We start from the raw sequence: 15,264 nt of genomic DNA, 5'->3' as shown, positions 1-15,264 counted from the left end.
AAGTATCTCAGTATATTCAACACTGCCTTTATGGTAATTCTTTTCTTTACTTGCAGGTCTACAGATGAATGTGAGGTACCAGTTATCACCATGTTTTTAAGTTTAGTAAGACACCTGCTGTGTCACTGAATAAATGGATACTTCTCAGAGAAATAAAACCTATAAACCCACAGTTCTAAAGAAAAGGAAATAGAAAATATGACATCTCCTGCCTGGTCCTGGGGTGATGAAGTACATACCACTTCCTCCATCTCAGTTTCTGAACCCATGAATTCTACCTATTGAGGACCCTGGTTCACTAGCCCCTGGTTTACTATAAATGTACTAATTGCCAAAGGATCATGTCTCCATTTCAGGATGTCATCTCCAAGCTTGGAATTCTTTAAAAGTCATTTTCCATGCTCCATCACGTATGTAATCTCCAAAGGATTCAATGTTTCATTGAACCAGTAGAGTCCCTCTGCAATATTTCCACTCCAATACCACCTTTACAATAAAGGGAAGGTGGGTCTCATGGTTTGAGTTGATATTATTGGGAAGCCTATCCAATAAGTCTCTCCATGAGCCTTTTGGAATTATGCTGATATTTTTCTGGTAGGAAAGGCAAATGGATTAGAATAGATATCAGTTCTACCCAAGATAAATTGTTACCTTGGTCAGGATGAGAAAGGCCCAGTTTTATCAATTTGCTAAGAAGTGTCTGACTTGTTTTCTCAAAAGATAGTATCATATTAGGGGCTAAACATAGAGATTTATTCCTGAATAGGTTGAATATTTAGCCATGGCATTAGCTGTGTAAGTTTCAGTGACAAGAGAGCCCATGATCTTGGGTTCACAGATTGTCTCCATCTTTGCCACCATTTGCTACTCCATTCATGATCCCATTCAGCTCATAAAGCTCCTGGCTTATAAGCTATTGGACTGGTCATCCTCCATACTTGGTTGGGGTTGTGCCTCTTTGACAACAGATGTTCTGCAATTAAGTCCTGCACCTATTTACCAAGTAGTCTCTTAACCCTCCTTCCAGCTGCAAGTAATCACATGCAATGGCAAGTTGCTCTGACTTTGTGTCCATTACCATATGTCCAGTCATGTTTTTCTTCCCTGAACCAAATTGTCCCTAATTTGAGAATTTTACTCCCTTCAGATGAAATAAACTGAGACCCTCACTACTTCTCCCACATTCAAACCTCCATTACATGTAGTTTTACTTTCTACAGTTTCAATTATCTGTGGTCAACCATAGCTTGAATTTATTAAATGGAAATTTCCAGAAATAAACAGTTCATAAATTTTAAATTGAATGTTATTCTGAGTATTTTGATAAATTTCTCACTGTGCCACTCCTTCTCACCCAGGATGGGAACCTTCCCTTTTGCCAGAATATCAATGCTATATACAATATTCCTGTTTCTTCGTCGTTGTCCTCATTAGCAGATCTACTGTCAAAGTATCTCAGTGTTTGTGTTCAAGTTACCCTTATTTTGCTTAATAATGGACCCCAAATGCAAGAGTAATGAAGCTAGCAATTTGGATATGCAAAAGAGAATCCATTAAAGTGCTTCCTTTCTGTAAAAAGATGAAAGGTCTTAACTCTATAAGGAAGAAAAAAGTCCTATGCTGAGAATGCTAAGATCTACAGTAAGAACAAATCATTCTGTGAAACTGTGAAGAAGGAAAATAGAAATTAGTGCTACTTTTGTTGCTGCTTCTTGAACTACAAAAGTTAAACACAGTGTGTGTGAAGTACTTAAGATGGAAAGGACATTAAATTTGTGTATACATGTGTATGTATGGGAAAAAAAAGCATAATACATGTAGAGTTTTGTACTGTTTATGGTTTCAAGCATCCCCTAGTGGATCTTAGAACATATCCTCTGCAGAAAGTGGGAGAACCAATAGATCTTTATTTCATATAATTTTTTCTCCTAACAAAATTTCATGATGTGTAACACTGACTACAGTCTTATCTTCTGTTGGTGTCTTGCCACACTCCTGTCTTTCAGGGCTTCCCTGAGTGGGGATATATTTTAACAGCAGTCCATTTCTGGCTCACAGTTACATACCAAGATGAATCATCCATAAACCAATGTTAGGTTATTTTCTTCCTCTACTGGGTGGTCCTAATAATCTTCTGTGAAGCTTCAAGTGTGAGTTGAGTGATAATGTCTGCTGAGATTCTGCTGGTGACACAGGAGTCTGAGGTACCTATCAATCCAGCTTACTTATGTCCTTTTGATCTGTTTGAGGATGATCCAAGACATATCCCTTCCATTTAACAAGTAATTGCTTCTGGGGCTGCTCAAGTTTATGATTTCATGTGTCTGTAAGCTCCCAGCTCATAACAAGCAGCTTTTTTTCATGGTTATTCGATGTCACTTACTTAGACATTTACTTTTTCATTCCCAGGAACATTTCTAGCATCTGAATTTTCAGTGCTATTCTTTCCTGCTGATGGATGGCATGGACTTACTCCAGAATCTCAGCTTCAAAACTCTTCTGTTGGGGCTTGCTGGAGACTCCAGATGGCATCTTTATCTCCTGCAGATAATCCCTGTGCCACTACAGAATCTGTTGAGTCACATGAATTTCATGGTGGACGACTTGTACTACAGAGCCTGGCATCCTCTTTCTTGTTCATGGCCCCACTGAAAACTAGCAGCTTTCTCCATCATTTGCAAAGTCTTTCAGGGAAATATTCTGTAGTATGAGATTTGCTGCATTTTGCTTCTTTCTTAATGGTCTAATGCACAAGATGCAGTAACTTTACTTTGGAGGGGATTTCCCACTATGCCCAGAACCCTGGGTACTTAAAAACATCACAGATATGGCGAACACTGAATCTTTTGTAATTTATTTCCCATTCTCTGAAACTTGCATGTCTTATTATAACCTCCAGTCTTACCTAGGTTGTAAATTCAGCCTTCTCTGAAGTTCTTCATTCTCACAATTAAGCTCTGTGCCTGTTTACCAGCTTGGTGTGCCTCCAGCTGCAAGTGATTAGCATCTTTTAAAGATTGCAAGACTTTAACTCCTAGTTTTAAATTAATAATTAATCACCTACTCTCCTGAATATGCCAAATATTGCTCACTAATAGCTACTCAATTCCACATTACTTTTTCCGTCAAATGCCAAAGACATTGTAAAAAGCAAATATCTTTCTATCACCTTAGTAATTGTGCTGCTATAAACATAAAACAAAAAACAATTAATTTGCCACTTAACACTGAGGATGGGCTCTTCATTGCTATCTAGTTGGGGCATGTTCCAATTCCAGAATTAAATCTTGAGAGTCTTCTCTATAAAAGCATTGCTGGCAACTATTATCTTAAATTGGTTTTGTTTTGTTGTTGTTGTTTGTTTTTGTTTTGGGGTGCTGAGGATTGATCCTAGGGGCATTTAACCACTGAGGCACATCTTCAGCCCTTCTTATTTTTTATTTTGAGACAGGGCTTTGCTAAGTCGCAAAGACTGGCCTCAAACTTGTAATCTTCCTACCTCAGCCTCCTGAGTTACTAGGATTATAGAAGTATGCTACCATTCCCAAATTAAATTGGATTCTTTATAATCAAATTCTTAGGGAATTTTATACTATTCATTTATGCTGTCAGAACAATTTTTGGGGGGGAGGGAGGTAGAGTGCTAGTGATTCAACTTAGGGTCTCACACATGTTAGACCCACTCAAGATAAATTTTAAAGAGGAAATAGAAGTGAGATAGAATAAAGGATGTAGTTTGCCAAAGATAAGGTTTGGAAGAAATTCATCCACAGCCTGAACCTGTGAAAGCTCTGGAATGTCATTTGTTTATAGACATGTACTGACCAGATACGAGGAACTATGCTTTCACATCAGGTTTTTAGTCTTCCAGTGTACTGTCTTGTTTTATTTTAAAGTAATATAGAACACCTCTGAATTTCTCAATATTGTGATGTTTTATAATCTTAGCAGCCAACATCTGCAGGACTTGGGCTATGGATATACCATCGTAACAATGAAAATGGGATGGGGTACTAACAGCATCTACCACACCAATCTCATTCTCCTGCCATCTGTTTTCCTAAAGGTGCTACTCTTTGGCCACAGGGCAAAAGACACTAAAGATGAAAATGCAAAGATTTGCTTCTTGGGGCACAGAGCAGAAGAAGATTACTCAATAGATGTAGAGGCACATACAAAAAATGTTCAGTGATTGTATATAAAATCACTCAGGCCTTCCACATAACCTAAGAAATACAGCCTAAAGTTTCTACCTTGGCAGGTTCTTCAAAACTTTCTTTCTTACCCATCTTGTATTTCAGGGCTTTCTACCTGACATGACAAATACATTGGTCAAAAACTTCACACATTGACATTTATGAAATACCCTGTTCTTGTCTGGTATCACCCTCCCCAATCTTAATACACTACATCTTCCCCTCACTGTGCTGAACACAGTAGTGTACACACACACACACACACACACACACACACACACACCACACACATTTTATCATAATAATTCCCTCATATTTCAGTTCTTTATAAATTATTTCTCAAATAGAGTTTGAATGACTTGAGAACAAGTATGGCTTTGTTTTGCCTTGCTTTAGCACAGAGGAATAACAAGTGAATGAATCAAGAAGCAATAAATAGTTCATCCACATCTGTCATGGTTTAGTTTTAAGTAATATCTTTTTAATGACCATCCTCCTCTGCTTCCCTGCCTCAAATTTTAGAAACCCCACCAATCTGTTTCAATGATATCTTTATCTATATTTTTCATAAAACTTAACATGGTTCTATTTCTACAGTTCTATCAGGCTCCTATTACCTCTAATGGAATATGAACCTTTTATCATTGCAAGGAATTAAGACTTTAAAGAATACAAAAGATGAATAAACAAATGAATGAGTGAAACATGAGAAACCAAAGACTCTACATTAGGGAGAGCATATTTTATGCTTTTAGTATTACAGAAAAAAACTCTTAACTATAATGATATGTTAATAAGTATGATATGCTCAATGGGCTATACAACATTAAGCAGAACATCACAGCTGTATAAGAAATTAATCAATAGGTTCACAAATTATACAGATATGGGTTTAGCAGTTTTATATAATTTTCAATTCTTATAAGTAAAAATTTCCAATTGATAGTAAGTGTAATTTTATCCACAGGTTTTAAGTAAGGATACATACATTAAAGTTAGAATGTTTAAGGTACTTAACACAGCCAATTTGCTAATCTATTTATAATAACAACAGACCAAATATTTCTAAGAGTCTGGTTGATTCTCAAAATCAAAATCCTTTTAGAGAAAATTAATTACTTTAAAACACTTCAATCTGAAATGTGTGGCCCCTAAGAGTGCCTAAATTCCAGTTTATTGCATTTGAAAAGGTTCTGTTTGCCTAATGTTGTGGAGAAATAGCCTTCATGTCACTCTTTGGGATGACCTTCAATGAGGTACTGCATAACCCACAGACTAATGTCTATAGAACAGAAAATATTTGTTGTTTATGAACCTTGTCAGGTACAAAGGTTTATTTATTTAGAGTCTAACAGCATTTGACAGAACTGTTGCTCTTTTTAGAGGCAATGGTATTCTTTTATTTTCCCTTTCTAAACGTAGGACTAAAATAAAGCAAGGAGATGAAATGTTGTTTAAACATGTTTAGAATTCATAATCAACATCAGTCTTCCTTAAGTGGTACTATGCATGTTTCTTCAGTATGCCCCCTTCAGTCTCAATCAATGAGATAGCAAAGTGAGTGCGCTCAGAGTTACTGGGCTCAGTTTTGACTACTTTTATCCAGTTTCACAACTCTTCATCCACAGTATATCTTGCAACTAAAATTGAGATGTGCTCTGTTGTATCTGATTAAATCTTCTCTGTTGTTTTTCTAGTATATACTGTCTTGTTTTACTTTGAAGTAATACAGAACACTTCTGAATTGCTCAATATCATGCTATTTTGTAATCCTATCTTTTTCAGCTACCTTAATTCATGAAGGAAAATTTTAAGAGTTAGAAGGAATGTTAAAAATAATTTTATCATACTCCAGAGAAATTGCACAGCTGAGTAAGTTACCATGCCAGAAAAAAAAACTCTATTTTTGTGATCATTATTCCCTGTGTTTTCTTCCTTTTATGTAATGTCTCTATTCACTAATTCATTCATGAGTTCATATGTGTAAGCTCCTAGAATATTAGCCTAGACTGCCTGGCACATATTAAACAAATTATGAATGTCTTATTTTTCTTAATAATTAATTATTTAACTTATTTGTTACATATAATCAGAGTTTTATTAAAGTATAAACATGAAGAATTAGGTGTAATATATTTATAGAGCCTCTGTCTCCAAGGAAAATCACACCTTGTAAAATATTTACTCATCACGGTAGGTGGAGTGATAACCTTCCCCCACTCCAGATATCTATGTGCCAAGATCTCAAACCAGAGAATATGTTATGTTACATGGAAAAAGGTGGCTTAAGATTGTGGATGGAACTAAGGTTGATCATCAGTGTTGTCACAGGAGTTCTTTTAAGGGGAAGAGGGAGGCAAAAGAGAAAGAACTAGGGGCTGGGATGTAGCTTAGTGGTAGAGCACCTGCCACACACGTGAGGCATTGGGTTCAAACCTCGGAACCACACACACACACACACACACACACACATAATAAAGGTACTGTGTTCATCTACAACTTAAAATATTTTTTTTAAAGTGAAACTTTGAGAGAGAACTAGAGATATGGCTTTATGAAGAGCATTAGGCTCTATGTTGCTGGCTTGGAAAAATGGAGACGACAGAGAGCCATAAAGCAAAGAATGTAGCTGGCTTCTAGAATCTACAAGGGCAAGAGACAAAGCCTCCAGAAAAGTAAGTGATCCAGGTGACACTTAATTTCAACCCAGTGGTATCCATTTGGGGTGTTCTGAGCTGTAGAACAGGTCAATAAATTTGTTGTTTGAAGTTGCTAAATTTCTGGTTCGAGTCACCATAGGAAATTAATATACTAATTTTTAAGGCATATAAACAGAAAGTTTCAAAATCTGCAAATGGATGTCAAATCCATCTTATAATGATGACCATAAAGTTCCAGTGGAAGGCTGAACAACAGAAGCGTGTGATGTGATGTAGTGTTCTATGTCTGCACTATCCTGTACATCGCCAGTAGCAGGACAGAGCCCTTGAAATGTGGCCAGGACTAAAGACTAAATCCTTAATATTAATTTTATTAGTTAATATATACATAGCCACATGTGACTATTGTTTATCAATTAGTATGGATTGTAAGTAAGCATTTTTCCTTATAACCTGCCAAGGGTTTGAAAACAGTTTTAACAAAACAAAACTATACCAAATCAGAAACAAGTCTTTACCTGTTGTAAGTACTGGATCTGTGTTTAGAAAACTGTTTAATGTTCAGTAAATATTTAATGAAGCTCATGGGAAGGTGGTGGCAGCCACCATTAACAAAAGGTGGTAGAGAAAGATGGTTATTAGAGAGAAGATATCAGCTGTTTGCGGCTGAATTCCAGCCTGTTTGGCCTCTGCAGCAGGAATACAGGCATTCATCCAACCAACTGCACTCACCTGTAGGCTCTGACCCCAATTGTGTGGCATCACAGATCAGAGCAACAGAAAATCAGGTTCAGATTCACTCTTAACTATAAGACTTCTGAAATGTCATGTCCTTTTTGCTCTATGTTCACCACTATTTATTGCTTCTGATTTAACCTCTACTTTGCTCAAATTCCATAGGATAAATTGTCTTTACTAAAGCTTTTTCATAAGGAGAAAAAAAAAAAAACAGGATAGGGGAGAGGGTTGAAAAAGCAGCAAATTGCATTTTGAGAGTTTAGTTTTTTGTTTGGAAGTTAAAATTACATATACACATATAGGTCATTAGAAAATTAATTTCAGTTACTTTTAGTTATTTTGCTAGTGATTATAAGTTTTATATTATTATTTTATTATAAGTAGTATTTTTATGGCATGATAACAAACTTCTCCTATTGCAAAATCTCTCACCTTCACTCTACTTCCCATTCTCACCGTGATGTACTCTTTCAGATCCTCCCATCTTCCCCAGTACCAAGTATTATAAGAGCTCTGATTTGTTGAGCAGTTAACATGTGTCAGGCCCTTTTCTAAATGTTTTATATATAATAACCCACTCCTTGCCATCACCAGATCATGCCAGTGACAATGTTTTATTTTTTGCCTTTTTTTTTTGAGGATTAAGAAAATTAGACATCCAAAGTTGTTAGAGTCTGTAAACAAGTCAGGATGGCACCTGGTATTTTGCCAGGGGGAGTGGTTTGTGAGGTGGCACCAGCGAGCCATTAAGTGTGGAGATTCCTTATTGGTTGACTGCTGTATCTATTTTATGTTAATTAAGATAAGCTGTGTGGAATGTACATATACCACTCCTATCATACAATAAAGGGCTCCCACTCCTGCTGTATCAATCTATACAAGTTGCTCGTCACCCCCCCCCCCGGGTTATTTTGCTGCAGCCGGACTGCGGCACAAAGTATAGTAAATAACTTGCCTAATATCAAACAGCTAACACCTGCAAAGCCAGGACTGAAATGCAAGAACTCAGGAACTAAACCTCTCTCCTAGACATTTTTACCACATTGACTGTAGCAACCTCATTATGATACACAGCCAAGGAGCCTCAGGTAGAGGATGGATCCAAATTAATTTTTTGTTATTATTATAAAATAGCATTGCTAATTTAATAAGGTAATAACTGGTTAGTTTCTGCATCTGAAGCTCTCAAGCAGAGTGCTTATAGTAGTGGGCATACGGTTAAAATCAATAAATGCTGTTTTATATTCCTAGATTGGGAAATATTTATAACTAGAACATATGGAATTGTGCATATTCTTGCATTTGATCATATATATGATGCAGTGAGGGGGGAAACTAAAATTCTGTCCTATAATATTTCAATTAGTCTCTTAATTAGCTAACTAGTTTCTAGTATACCAATATCTAATCCCATCATATCATTTCAAATTTTTTTTCTCATTTTTCTCTCAATTTTGACTCTTCAGTCCAGGCTGCCATCTCTTCTCCAAATTATAGCAATAGCCCTCCTACTGAAATGTGTTGCTGTACCTCTCCTCAATCCCTCTCTAAGCCAATTTTCACTCCTCAGAGTGATTTTGAAATGCAAATCTTATCAGATACTGTACCTACTAAAAACTTTTCAATGGCTTCTATTCACTTAAGGAAAAAATCCAAATAACCCCAGTTTGAGGTGATCATTCACATCAATGCATAGTTAGATATAATATATAAAGCCATAATTCCTGACTATTCCTCCCTAAATTTTATTTTTCCTCCAGATACAATATAGCAGAATTAATCTTGTGGGTAAAAATCATACAGAATGTAATTCCCCTTGAAAAATTCCTTAGGATTTTTTAAAAGACTGACATACTGTATCAGTCTAAAAGATCCAGCTTCTTTTCTACCTCTGAAATGTTAAATCTGAGAGAAGGAACCATGGTCCTCTTTCTCATTCAATGTTCTCTCTTAGGGACACATAATGTCTCTGTCTTGTGTCAGTCAACATCACCCAGCATTTTTTAAAATGATCAATCAGCTCAGAATAAATATTTGAACTCGCATAGAGACATGCAGAGTTCTTATCTACCCATCTCTGGCTAGTACACTCTTCTACCTCCAATGTCCCTGAGCCTATGTCCTTAAAACCTTGTCAACTACTCATTCCTACATTTTGCTGCAACTTCTTCATTAAACTAACTTTTATCTCTGCCACCTGGAAAAAATCTTTTTTAAAAATCTGCTCAAGTTCCTGCTTGAAATTCCATGATCACTCTTTTTGGCCTACTGCATGATAAAGTCCCTGCTTATGCCAGCACTGCCTAAGCAGACATTGGCACCAGATGTCTACAGGGCCCAGGGAAATGGGACAAATGAATGAATGACAGACACTGTGGAGAAACAGGAAACCAGAGAGCACACCTGGAACTGCACAGTATCGCAATCTCTTTCAATTATTCTAGACAAGCCAGATTTTTAGCTAAATCTTTGAACAATACATATATTCAGTTCAAATTTGAGATTCAGCTTGCCAGTTTATAACTTTGCTTGACATTTAGACATAATTTTCTTCCTTTGTCTAGAATGTTCTCTCCCTTGCATAGCTTCAATCTCAGTTCAGATATTTCATTGAGCATGATCAAATCACAACCTGCCTTCCTCTTTTCATTCGGTGGCAATGAAACATTTCCCCAGGTTCTCACAGCACAGGTAACATTTTATCCAACACTTTCTATGTCCCAGGTACAGGCCCAGTGTGGTAAAGGCATCGACTCAATCAATCTCATTCACTGTTCAAAAACACTGTGAGTTACACATATTTGTTTTTACTTCACAGGTGGGGGACATTAACTAACTGATGTAATAACATCACACCTAAAGCAGGAAGACAGCAGTGTCAAAGACTAGATTCTGCCTTATCTCAAAGTCTCACAAGAGAAGGCATTCTTCTTAAGACTTCAAGATTATCTCAAAGAACAAGGTGCTAAAAATTATGATCTTTATTATATTGCTACATCTTTTTGTTTCCATTGTGTTTTTGTTTTTGATTTTGTTTTTGTTTTCCCACAAAAATCAGGATCTCATTGAGGGACGAAAGATTTTTCACTCATTATCATGTTCCCAGTGCCTCAGATTCCACATCATTAAAGATCAGGGATTCTTCCTCCCTCAGCCCGACCATCTGTTCACTCACTCATTTTAATTACCCCGCATTCACTGAGCACCTGCTATTGACACTTGTTTGACTCAGATTTGTGGAGCAGGTGAGCAACTGGGTTTGTGGATATATTTGGATGACAATCACAAGGGAGATAGGAGTGAAGAACTGGCTTCAGATGTAGTTTAGCATACTGCATGAACCGGCTTGGAAGCCAGATCAGCCGAGTTTGGATGACAACTCTGCTCTCTACTGGCTATATAACTTGGGGTCAAGTACTTTATCTATTCAGACCTCAGTTTCCTCATCTGTAATGATTGTTAACTAACTCACTGACTTTTTTGAGGACTGAGTGAATTCATATGAGTAAAATTTTTATATGTAAATGATTAGTTGAGCATTATCTAGTGTTATGGATAATTTATACATCCACTTAGTCTCTTCTTTGGTCAACGCTAGCCTAGATGTGACTGTTAAATGTATTTTTTGGATGTGATTAACATTTAAGTCAGTAGATTTTTGAGTAAATCAGATGACACTCCCTAACATGGTGGGCCTCATCCAATTAGGAAAAGACTGAGGAGTCTCAAAAGAGAAGGCTTCAAGACTTCAAGATTTCAGACTCAGAACTGCAGGGCCAACTCTTACCCCAGTTTCCAAGCTCCTGGATACTCTGTAAATTGCAAACTTAGCAGTTCTCAGAACCATGTGAGCCAATTCCCTAAAGCCCCCTTTTCTCCCTCTTCTTGTCTCTCTCTCTACACACACACACTCCTCATACTATCCTATTGCCTTTTTTTCCTCTGGAAAACCCTAATACAGAGAATGTTACATCAAGGAGAGTAGAAGTAAAATACCATTACAAATTTGATATCAACTCCATGATCAAATTATTGAGGTACACCTAGCCATCTCTAATGATTAAAAAGCAACACTTTGCCAAACGACCTAAGGCAAGCAGTAAAGAAAATAGTCCCTCGTCAACTTACTTCAAACTAGACATCTATGATTGAAATAGTATACTTTACAGCTAAAATTTCACCTTTTCCCTATTTTTTTCTGAATAGACTTGTTAGACAAAGTCGAGGGGAGACCTAAGAGGAAGTTTTATATCTACATAATAATAGTGTAGACATTTGATCATAAAATCTCAAACTACAGCTTTACTTTTTTCCCCCTTACTCTCTAAAGATCCTCCTTGATCTCTAGGAGAGAGTCATTCCATGTCACATTCGTCCTACTCTCCCTCAGTTCTTGTCCCCTTCTCAGGAAGGACTCCTCAGGCTTCAGTCCCAGCCATTGAAACCATCCAACACTCAGAGAGGAATCTCACTGGCCCTGGAGCAGGAAGCACGAAATCTCATCTCATGCCCATGATCCTGTCTGCATTTATGATTTCTAGACACAAATTTTTATTTTCCAGATAGAGAACTGTCTATCTTGCTACTATGATATTAAATTAGATTTTAATAAAATCAAAGCAAGAAAGGGTTTTTCTGAACAAACATAAGGATCATTTGTAAACGACAGGATCAGCATTTTAATAAATCTGATCTGCTCAAAATGACAATGAATACCATTTCATCTGTGCTTGTCATGCCAACTACTGTTCTAAATACCTTACAAGTATTAACATGCTTAATGCTCACAACCACTGTGGGGTCTGACTCATTTGAGAGAAAATCTAAGGACAACAAGGATATTGTATGAATTTTTGAAGTTTCTCTACTAATACGTATGATTAGGATATTAAAAAAGAAAAGATTGCTGTTTTTAACCACAGCCCCTCACTAGGAGTTTCAAAAAACTATTTTAAGAAGTTACGTTAGGTATTTACCAGTATAAGTCATTTGCATGTTCTAAAATTCATGTTAAATTTTCAAGTTTGAACTATGATTGCTCCCTCACACCCTAAATGATTACACAGCAGACGGATTATTTACTTAGTACTCTGGGCATCTATTCTGGCTTTACCATCTGAGAGAAGTCTTGGAAAGTCAAAGTGAACTTGTACTATCTCTAGTGAGAATTTACATCCCAAAGGCTGTCTTTCTCTCATCATTAGTTATATCAGATACTCTGCCATGCTACATTTTGGGGCCTGGTTTCTCTTTCTATACACTCTTCTATCAAACTTAGCCTCACTTTTACTTCCATCTCTTTGTGTATCTTGTCTACTGAGTACTAGTTCCATGGATCAGGACTAAATTGGAGCACCATCATATGCCTGGAGTAGACCCATGGGCTCTGCTGTTTTCCTACATACTGTTTTCCTACATACTTTCCTGGCAGCAATACCTCTTCACCACATGACTCCAGATCCTCAAGATATAGGATCTCAGTAGGTTGCTAGAGACTTAAAGAAAGGACAGTCACAATGTAATATCTCACCATTGCCTGGAACTAGAAGCACATGATAAGGGTTTCTAAGCCCATTCAAAATGGCAATTGTTCTCAGTTTGACTAGGTTCACACTGAGAAACTATAGCATGCAGGTTGAAAGCATGGAATTCAGAGTCAAACTATACTTTAGAATGCCAGCATTGCCATTTACCAAATATAACCCTGGGTAAGCAACTTAACTTCTTTGTGTCTCTGTTGTCTTCACATGAGATTGCATATGAAACCCTGAGCTCAACACTTGGGGAAAATATGTTACTAAGAAGTATTAGCTACTATTCCATAGAGTTTTAAGGCTTTAAACTTGGATGACCTTTTATATCTCAATGCTTAAATTTTTAATTTTTTTTTTTGTCAATGGAATTTATTTATTTATTTTTGTTGTTGTTTATATGTGGTGCTGAGAATTGAACCCAGGGCCTCATACATGCTAGGCAAGCACTCTACCACTGAGCCACAATCCCAGCCCCTCAATCCTTAACTTTTATTGATAAGAAAAGTGAGGCAGAAAGAGGAAGTTTGAGAGTGCATAACAGATTATCTGGCTTCATACACAAGGACATTTGCCACACCATTGCCAGTCTTTCTAGAAGCTTCTGGATCACAACTCTGCCTTTATGGGTTATACCTCATTTATGAAAGGCTAGTGTCTCTAAGTTGTTTTCCTCAGGAGTTAATGCAGTTGCACTGAGCTATTATCTCACCTGTTCTCTGTCCTGAAGCTCAGGACAGGAAAGTAGACAGGATTAGGATGCCAGAGACGAGCATGGGTCACAGTGGAGCAAACAGCATTCACCGCAGTCTCACAAACAGGGTTGTGGGTAGTGAGGTAATCAGCCTCACACAGACCTGGAGTAAAACCACAAAAACACAGGCCCTGCTGACCACAGAAGTCATCCTTCCAATTCCCTGCCAACTTGGAGTTGATAGAAACAGATCCCAATACAGATTAAAAGGGCTTATAAACAAATACATTCATTGGATTCAAATCTTGTCTTTTTAAAATGGTTTTAATTCTGAAAAAGACTGGAAGAAAAATGGATAGGCTGATATGATTTATATGACTCTGGTTTAGTCCTACAGTCCCTCCTCTGATCTGAGGAATAAAAAAAAAATACAATATGATATGTCTTCATCCACACCACCAGGCCCCTGAAGAATATTCATATTAACCTAGAGAACAACACTGCTTGCAGGCCCAGAGCCAGGGCTCTCAATGTGAACACAGTCTTGCCCAACACATATTATTTGGAGCCTTTTTCAGGTATGGGGAGGCGGTAGAAGGACAGCCCTCCCGTGTTTTAATATTGCTTAACTAAATCTCTTCCTCCAGCTCCTATGTCACCCTCTTCCTCGCTGCTCACCCCAGATCCCTGGGCAGACAAGTCCTGTATTCCTTAAGCCTTCACAAAAGTCATCTGGAAACAGCCAAGTGGGGCAGAGGGCTTTGCCATTCCTCTCACCCTCAGTGTGAACATTTTTATCATTTCTTCCTTGTTGCAGTCTAACAGCTCCCTTAGTATGTATGTGTAGCCCTTGTTTTCTCCTTCATGTTTATTTCTGCCTCCAAGTTTCTTCTGTTTTTACCCAAACCATAGAAGTTTCTCCTCCCATTACACTTACACCACACACACACAAAAGTTGGGAAAACATTTTAATTATTCCCAACCACAACACCACTTCTAAGCAACTACAAAGAAGAAAGCCTTAGAGATCCATAGCCCACACTAAAAGTTCAAGGAGACCAAAGCCTGGGAATGGCAGAGCCCTCCCTGCAAAAGCCAGGGTGGGAATGCAGTCTTCCTAAATTCCAACAGGGTGCTCTTCCCACTGGGGCCTGTTTTGTGCCTTCGTCTCTGACAAACAATACTTGATAATCCATCCATGGAACATCCTTGAGTAGAAATGGGCACTGGCCAGGTCCCCCTGATAATCTGAGGTGCTGCTCCAAAACAAACTCCTTTCAGGAAGCAATTGGTGTATGTGAAGGGGGCAGCTTGGGGTGGGGCACCAGGCTGCATTTTCAAAGGGAGGACAATATATGAAAGGGCATGTGCTTCTTTCAGCTTAAGATGCAAGGGCAGACAGAAATTACTCGCTGTGTTGTTTTATGAAAGTCGTGTTTCCTTTC

General features: G+C 37.6%; 1 protein-coding gene across 5 annotated transcripts in view; it reads right to left on the bottom strand.

The window, feature by feature from the left end:
* The window catches only part of Cldn16 (claudin 16), a 166,877-nt gene that overhangs the window by 76,979 nt on the left and 74,634 nt on the right, over positions 1–15,264 (bottom strand). The gene's annotated exons all lie outside the window — the stretch shown is intronic.

This window comes from Ictidomys tridecemlineatus, chromosome 3, assembly GCF_052094955.1.
Source record: "Ictidomys tridecemlineatus isolate mIctTri1 chromosome 3, mIctTri1.hap1, whole genome shotgun sequence".
Taxonomy (NCBI): Eukaryota; Metazoa; Chordata; class Mammalia; order Rodentia; family Sciuridae; genus Ictidomys; species Ictidomys tridecemlineatus.
This window is presented reverse-complemented; position numbering and strand designations above follow the sequence as displayed.